This window comes from Oncorhynchus clarkii, unplaced genomic scaffold (genome assembly GCF_045791955.1).
Source record: "Oncorhynchus clarkii lewisi isolate Uvic-CL-2024 unplaced genomic scaffold, UVic_Ocla_1.0 unplaced_contig_3050_pilon_pilon, whole genome shotgun sequence".
Classification (NCBI taxonomy): domain Eukaryota; kingdom Metazoa; phylum Chordata; class Actinopteri; order Salmoniformes; family Salmonidae; genus Oncorhynchus; species Oncorhynchus clarkii.
Window position 1 is genome coordinate 73,273 of NW_027257965.1, and position 9,590 is coordinate 82,862.

Below are 9,590 nucleotides of genomic sequence, written 5' to 3' on the forward strand. Positions count from 1 at the left end.
TTACACTGCTAACTCTACCTGTTGTTGCCACCACAATCTTGGTCTTATGAGATAAGATAATGGGGGGAAGGAAGAGAGAATACATTTGAACATAACTACAGAGATTTCTTCTTCTCATTGAACCCAATTCACTGTGTTTAACTTATCGTCTCAACAGCTGTTTACAAGATACACACACATCCCCTCTATATCTCAGTTTTTTCTCTACTTGTTATTGTTGTTGTTGTTGTTGTTGTCCCCCTGTCTCTTTGCAGTAACACAGGTCTGATAAAGTTGATTGGTCAGGGCTAGGCGAGGAAGACGGGAGGAAAGGGGGAGGCAGAGGGAGACTGGGGGAGGCAGAGGGAGACTGGGGGAGGCTTCAGGACTGATGACATTTGTCCATGGGTTTTGTAGAGGGACTCCCTGCTGTGTTCACACTAACCTCAAAGTGAGGCTGCTAGCAGCAGCTCCAACTGAACACTCAGTGCACCCAACCCCCATACTGCCTCCTCATATGAACTGATGCTAACTTTAACGTATACACACTTGGAAACACACACATGCACATGTACACGCAAACACGTGCAAACACACACACACACACGCACGCACGCACACACACACACACACACACACACACACACACACACACACACACACACACACAGCTAACTCGAAATGGCTGCTATTTAGTCATGATCATTAGGAGATCATAATTAGACATTATATTAGTCTTATAATGTATTATAACTGGATCATCAGCAAAGTGTTATATTCTAGCTACAGAACGATATTAGCGAACGAGGATAACAACAAATATTTTGGCACTTAAGAGAACGACTAGATGTATATGCTTACAGGAAGTGAAGGAAAATTCTAATTCAAATTGAAACCCAGACAGACTTTAATGCCTCAAGCCAATCAGCTACTTTCATACAGTCCTCTAAGAGAATTAGATGATATCTACACAAAGTGACTTTGTAGTGGCAGGGGAGAGAATATCAGCAGGGCTCAGTGCCTGGACCCCCTGCTGTTTTTAATCAATAACATTAGAATGCCTGGAACTGGTCACTCACAACTGTAATCTGCTTTCATTCTGCATGCTACCTTGGGATAAGAGGCCGTTACCCCCCCCCCCCCCCCCCACACACACACACCCCTTCTCAAACAAACATACAACCCCACTGCACAGTAACACACATACCCAAGTGCACACTCACACACTCACACGTACATACACACTCATACATACAGTACAGTGTTGTGTGTTGGATAGCGTAGTTGAGCACCGCCACACATGAAGGGAGAAGGGTAGTAATTAATGCAGGCCCTCTGGGAGCTCTGTTGGCTAGATTTAGAATAGGAGAGTTAGTTTGCAGCCTACTGTATCGATTCACCATTCTGCCTCATGCCCCTGAAACAAAATGGAGGGAAGGAAGAGTAAAAGTAGAAAATGAAGAAGAGAAAGAGAGGGAGACAGCTAGGAAGAGAGGGAGACCATTAGGAAGAGAGGGAGACCATTAGGAAGAGAGGGAGACCATTAGGAAGAGAGGGAGACCATTAGGAAGAGAGGGAGACCATTAGGAAGAGAGTGAGACAGGAAGAGAGGGAGACCATTAGGAAGAGAGGGAGACCATTAGGAAGAGAGGGAGACCATTAGGAAGAGAGGGAGACCATTAGGAAGAGAGGGAGACCATTAGGAAGAGAGGGAGACCATTAGGAAGAGAGGGAGACCATTAGGAAGAGAGGGAGACCATTAGGAAGAGAGGGAGACCATTAGGAAGAGAGGGAGACCATTAGGAAGAGAGTGAGACAGGAAGAGAGGGAGACCATTAGGAAGAGAGGGAGACCATTAGGAAGAGAGGGAGACCATTAGGAAGAGAGGGAGACAGGAAGAGAGGGAGACCATTAGGAAGAGAGGGAGACCATTAGGAAGAGAGGGAGACCATTAGGAAGAGAGCGAGACAGGAAGAGAGGGAGACCATTAGGAAGAGAGCGAGACAGGAAGAGAGGGAGACCATTAGGAAGAGAGCGAGACAGGAAGAGAGGGAGACCATTAGGAAGAGAGCGAGACAGGAAGAGAGGGAGACCATTAGGAAGAGAGCGAGACAGGAAGAGAGGGAGACAGAAAGGGAGACAGGGTATGAGTGAGGTTAGGGAGACAGAATGGGAGATGGTATGAGTGAGGTAAGGGAGACAGAATGGGAGACGGTATGAGTTAGGTTAAGGAGACAGAATGGAAGACGATGTGAGTGAGGTTAGGGAGACAGAATGGGAGACGGTATGAGTTAGGTTAGGGAGACAGAATAGGAGACGGTATGAGTTAGGTTAGGGAGACAGAATAGGAGACAGGGTATGAGTTAGGTTAGGGAGACAGAATGGAAGACGATATGAGTTAGGTTAGGGAGACAGAATAGGAGACAGGGTATGAGTTAGGTTAGGGAGACAGAATAGGATACAGGGTATGAGTATGAGACAGGGTATGAGTTAGGACCATGCCCCAGGACTACCTGACATGATGACTCCTTGCTGTCCCCAGTCCACCTGACCGTGCTGCTGCTCCAGTTTCAACTGTTCTGCCTTATTATTATTCGACCATGCTGGTCATTTATGAACATTTGAACATCTTGGCCATGTTCTGTTATAATCTCCACCCGGCACAGCCAGAAGAGGACTGGCCACCCCACATAGCCTGGTTCCTCTCTAGGTTTCTTCCTAGATTTTGGCCTTTCTACTGAGTTTTTCCTAGCCACCGTGCTTCTACACCTGCATTGCTTGCTGTTTGGGGTTTTAGGCTGGGTTTCTGTACAGCACTTTGAGATATCAGCTGATGTACGAAGGGCTATATAAATAAATTCGATTTATTTTTAGATTTTTTTTTTTTAGTTAGGTTAGGGAGACAGAATAGGAGACAGGGTATGAGTGAGATTAGGGAGGCAGAATAGGAGACAGGGTATGAGTTAGGTTAGGGAGACAGAATAGGAGACAGGGTATGAGTTAGGTTAGGGAGACAGAATAGGAGACAGGGTATGAGTTAGGTTAGGGAGACAGAATAGGAGACAGGGTATGAGTGAGGTTAGGGAGACAGAATAGGAGACAGGGTATGAGTTAGGTTAGGGAGACAGAATAGGAGACAGGGTATGAGTGAGGTTAGGGAGACAGAATAGGAGACGGCATGAGTTAGGTTAGGGAGACAGAATAGGAGACAGGGTATGAGTTAGGTTAGGGAGACCGAATAGGAGACAGGGTATGAGTGAGGTTAGGGAGACAGAATAGGAGACAGGGTATGAGTTAGGTTAGGGAGACAGAATAGGAGACAGGGTATGAGTTAGGTTAGGGAGACAGAATAGGAGACAGGGTATGAGTTAGGTTAGGGAGACAGAATAGGAGACAGGGTATGAGTTAGGTTAGGGAGACAGAATAGGAGACAGGGTATGAGTGAGGTTAGGGAGACAGAATAGGAGACAGGGTATGAGTTAGGTTAGGGAGACAGAATAGGAGACGGGATATGAGTTAGGTTAGGGAGACAGAATAGGAGACAGGGTATGAGTGAGGTTAGGGAGACAGAATAGGAGACAGGGTATGAGTTAGGTTAGGGAGACAGAATAGGAGAAGGGGTATGAGTTAGGTTAGGGAGACAGAATGGGAGATGGTATGAGTGAGGTAAGGGAGACAGAATGGGAGACGGTATGAGTTAGGTTAAGGAGACAGAATGGAAGACGATGTGAGTGAGGTTAGGGAGACAGAATGGGAGACGGTATGAGTTAGGTTAGGGAGACAGAATAGGAGACGGTATGAGTTAGGTTAGGGAGACAGAATAGGAGACAGGGTATGAGTTAGGTTAGGGAGACAGAATAGGAGACAGGGTATGAGTTAGGTTAGGGAGACAGAATGGAAGACGATATGAGTTAGGTTAGGGAGACAGAATAGGAGACAGGGTATGAGTTAGGTTAGGGAGACAGAATAGGATACAGGGTATGAGTATGAGACAGGGTATGAGTTAGGACCATGCCCCAGGACTACCTGACATGATGACTCCTTGCTGTCCCCAGTCCACCTGACCGTGCTGCTGCTCCAGTTTCAACTGTTCTGCCTTATTATTATTCGACCACGCTGGTCATTTATGAACATTTGAACATCTTGGCCATGTTCTGTTATAATCTCCACCCGGCACAGCCAGAAGAGGACTGGCCACCCCACATAGCCTGGTTCCTCTCTAGGTTTCTTCCTAGATTTTGGCCTTTCTACTGAGTTTTTCCTAGCCACCGTGCTTCTACACCTGCATTGCTTGCTGTTTGGGGTTTTAGGCTGGGTTTCTGTACAGCACTTTGAGATATCAGCTGATGTACGAAGGGCTATATAAATAAATTCGATTTATTTTTAGATTTTTTTTTTTTAGTTAGGTTAGGGAGACAGAATAGGAGACAGGGTATGAGTGAGATTAGGGAGGCAGAATAGGAGACAGGGTATGAGTTAGGTTAGGGAGACAGAATAGGAGACAGGGTATGAGTTAGGTTAGGGAGACAGAATAGGAGACAGGGTATGAGTTAGGTTAGGGAGACAGAATAGGAGACAGGGTATGAGTGAGGTTAGGGAGACAGAATAGGAGACAGGGTATGAGTTAGGTTAGGGAGACAGAATAGGAGACAGGGTATGAGTGAGGTTAGGGAGACAGAATAGGAGACGGCATGAGTTAGGTTAGGGAGACAGAATAGGAGACAGGGTATGAGTTAGGTTAGGGAGACCGAATAGGAGACAGGGTATGAGTGAGGTTAGGGAGACAGAATAGGAGACAGGGTATGAGTTAGGTTAGGGAGACAGAATAGGAGACATGGTATGAGTTAGGTTAGGGAGACAGAATAGGAGACAGGGTATGAGTTAGGTTAGGGAGACAGAATAGGAGACAGGGTATGAGTTAGGTTAGGGAGACAGAATAGGAGACAGGGTATGAGTGAGGTTAGGGAGACAGAATAGGAGACAGGGTATGAGTTAGGTTAGGGAGACAGAATAGGAGACGGGATATGAGTTAGGTTAGGGAGACAGAATAGGAGACAGGGTATGAGTGAGGTTAGGGAGACAGAATAGGAGACAGGGTATGAGTTAGGTTAGGGAGACAGAATAGGATAAGGGGTATGAGTTAGGTTAGGGAGACAGAATAGGAGACAGGGTATGAGTTAGGTTAGGGAGACAGAATAGGAGACAGGGTATGAGTGAGGTTAGGGAGACAGAATAGGAGACAGGGTATGAGTGAGGTTAGGGAGAGCTTTTCTGGAATCATCATGCTACTGTTACTTCCTGATGTCCTTTCATTTACCCGACTATAAACCTTTTAGTTGGAGTAATGTAACAGCCTGATGCACCTGTATTTCCCATGATTCATCAGTGTTCAAATCCATTTTCAACTGTTATAAACAGTGCCTTGCGAAAGTATTCGGCCCCCTTGAACTTTGCGACCTTTTGCCACATTTCAGGCTTCAAACATAAAGATATAAAACTGTATTTTTTTGTGAAGAATCAACAACAAGTGGGACACAATCATGAAGTGGAACGACATTTATTGGATATTTCAAACTTTTTTAACAAATCAAAAACTGAAAAATTGGGCGTGCAAAATTATTCAGCCCCTTTACTTTCAGTGCAGCAAACTCTCTCCAGAAGTTCAGTGAGGATCTCTGAATGATCCAATGTTGACCTAAATGACTAATGATGATAAATACAATCCACCTGTGTGTAATCAAGTCTCCGTATAAATGCACCTGCACTGTGATAGTTTCAGAGGTCCGTTAAAAGCGCAGAGAGCATCATGAAGAACAAGGAACACACCAGGCAGGTCCGAGATACTGTTGTGAAGAAGTTTAAAGCCGGATTTGGATACGAAAGGATTTCCCAAGCTTTAAACATCCCAAGGAGCACTGTGCAAGCGATAATATTGAAATGGGAGGAGTATCAGACCACTGCAAATCTACCAAGACCTGGCCGTCCCTCTAAACTTTCAGCTCATACAAGGAGAAGACTGATCAGAGATGCAGCCAAGAGGCCCATGATCACTCTGGATGAACTGCAGAGATCTACAGCTGAGGTGGGAGACTCTGTCCATAGGACAACAATCAGTCGTATATTGCACAAATCTGGCCTTTATGGAAGAGTGACAAGAAGAAAGCCATTTCTTAAAGATATCCATAAAAAGTGTTGTTTAAAGTTTGCCACAAGCCACCTGGGAGACACACCAAACATGTGGAAGAAGGTACTCTGGTCAGATGAAACCAAAATTGAACTTTTTGGCAACAATGCAAAACGTTATGTTTGGCGTAAAAGCAACACAGCTGAACACACCATCCCCACTGTCAAACATGGTGGTGGCAGCATCATGGTTTGGGCCTGCTTTTCTTCAGCAGGGACAGGGAAGATGGTTCAAATTGATGGGAAGATGGATGAGCCAAATACAGGACCATTCTGGAAGAAAACCTGATGGAGTCTGCAAAAGACCTGAGACTGGGACGGAGATTTGTCTTCCAACAAGACAATGATCCAAAACATAAAGCAAAATCTACAATGGAATGGTTCAAAAATAAACATATCCAGGTGTTAGAATGGCCAAGTCAAAGTCCAGACCTGAATCCAATCGAGAATCTGTGGAAAGAACTGAAAACTGCTGTTCACAAATGCTCTCCATCCAACCTCACTGAGCTCAAGCTGTTTTACAAGGAGGAATGGGAAAAAATTTCAGTCTCTCGATGTGCAAAACTGATAGAGACATACCCCAAGCGACTTACAGCTGTAATCGCAGCAAAAGGTGGCGCTACAAAGTATTAACTTAAGGGGGCTGAATAATTTTGCACGCGCAATTTTTAAGTTTTTGATTTGTTAAAAAAGTTTGAAATATCCAATAAATGTCGTTCCACTTCATGATTGTGTCCCACTTGTTGTTGATTCTTCACAAAAAAATACAGTTTTATATCTTTATGTTTGAAGCCTGAAATGTGGCAAAAGGTCGCAAAGTTCAAGGGGGCCGAATACTTTCGCAAGGCACTGTATATAAACCATGTATTTTCAATATTTCCATCTAAACATTTACATTAAGTGTTGAATTTCCGTTAAGTGTGCACAGTGGTATTGTAAAGATAAATAATATCAGTCCATTGGCAATGCACTTCACCATATAAGGTACCTTCAACTGTGCTGTTAATCACAGTAACAAAGACATTTAATGTGATTAATTAGGACATACTGCAGTTTTTACTTACTAGTTATTTACTGCAATTATAAACAATTATAATTGTTTTTGTCAGCAGAAATGTGAATCCTGATTGAATATCTAATGGCACATGTCAGTTTTAGTCAATATAGTTATCCTCCAATTAAATGATCTCATTTGGTAGGCCTACTTTGTATTATTGGCCCCCTTGACAGTTTGTTTACATTTCTTGTAGCTCTCACAGAAAATATATGTCTCAAATGATAATCTAGAATGTTATGAATAATGGAGAGCCCTGAGCTCCTGCTGCACTGCGATCTTTTTAATTCCTGTTCACGTACATTATTTGGTGGGGTATGTATGTAATTCAATAACAAAATAAAAAATACAAAAATACATTTCTAATTTAATGCAGCGATGTTATAGCCGATTGATTGTTGTATCCTATTTCATGGGCAACATATTGGGGAAAACAGCACTTAACCTCGGCAAATTACTATAGGTCACATGTCACATATCTGGTGAAATGCTGCAGCTTGAACGTCTGAAAAGGAACAGCTAGGCTGCATGCATCCATCTTCACATGTGAAAAGGATTAGAATCCAGCCAGAACTAGTCAGGCATGCAGGTTAGGATAGATGCATTAGGAATAGACAGCTACATCATTGAGCCTGGCTGGTGTTGGAAATGTCACAGACTGCCAGTGCTGTGTAGCCCAGTGAAAAGTCAGCTTTATTCAGGTTTTCAAATGGCACAGAGGCTTAAAGAAAAATGGCTTAATTAAAGACATCAATCAAATCAAATCTTTTAAAAAGGTTGTTATCTTAGTTCTGAACCATTGTTTTTCGCAGGTTACTTCACACAATGTATTGGTCCCAAAACATCTATTTAGCCATATTAAATAGAAGTATACAGCCAGTAAATGAGCAGTAGTCTATCTGACCCCTGTGTGTGTCTACTTCTACTCAAATCCTGTTCAGCATATTATATACACAATATTCTTAAGATAACATCAAGTATACATCTTGTATATCCCTTTAATATATTATTACAGTAATGGGGACAAATGTAAAGAGATTGTTAAAGTCATTTTATTCACTACTCCCCGACTGAGATATGGAGGTGAATGGCATTTCATGGACACAGCAGTACACCTCTGTACATTATGACATGGATTCTGGGTCCCTATGTAGGGCAGACAGATACTGATGGCCTCTCCATAGAAACATAACCTCTCCATAGAAACATAACCTCTCCATAGAAACATAACCTCTCCATAGAAACATAACCTCTCCATAGAAACATAACCTCTCCATAGAAACATAACCTCTCCACAGAAACATAACCTCTCCACAGAAACATAACCTCTCCATAGAAACATAACCTCTCCATAGAAACATAACCTCTCCATAGAAACATAACCTCTCCATAGAAACATAACCTCTCCATAGAAACATAACCTCTCCATAGAAACATAACCCCTCCATAGAAACATAACCTCTCCATAGAAACATAACCTCTCCATAGAAACATAACCCCTCCATAGAAACATAACCTCTCCATAGAAACATAACCTCTCCATAGAAACATAACCTCTCCATAGAAACATAACCTCTCCATAGAAACATAACCTCTCCATAGAAACATAACCCCTCCATAGAAACATAACCTCTCCATAGAAACATAACCTCTCCATAGAAACATAACCTCTCCATAGAAACATAACCTCTCCACAGAAACATAACCTCTCCACAGAAACATAACCTCTCCATAGAAACATAACCTCTCCATAGAAACATAACCTCTCCATAGAAACATAACCTCTCCATAGAAACATAACCTCTCCATAGAAACATAACCTCTCCATAGAAACATAACCTCTCCATAGAAACATAACCTCTCCATAGAAACATAACCCCTCCATAGAAACATAACCTCTCCATAGAAACATAACCTCTCCATAGAAACATAACCTCTCCATAGAAACATAACCTCTCCATAGAAACATAACCCCTCCATAGAAACATAACCTCTCCATAGAAACATAACCCCTCCATAGAAACATAACCTCTTCACAGAAACATAACCCCTCCATAGAAACATAACCTCTCCATAGAAACATAACCTCTCCATAGAAACATAACCCCTCCATAGAAACATAACCTCTCCATAGAAACATAACCTCTCCATAGAAACATAACCTCTCCATAGAAACATAACCTCTCCATAGAAACATAACCTCTCCATAGAAACATAACCCCTCCACAGAAACATAACCCCTCCATAGAAACATAACCTCTCCATAGAAACATAACCCCTCCATAGAAACATAACCTCTCCATAGAAACATAACCTCTCCATAGAAACATAACCCCTCCATAGAAACATAACCTCTCCATAGAAACATAACCTC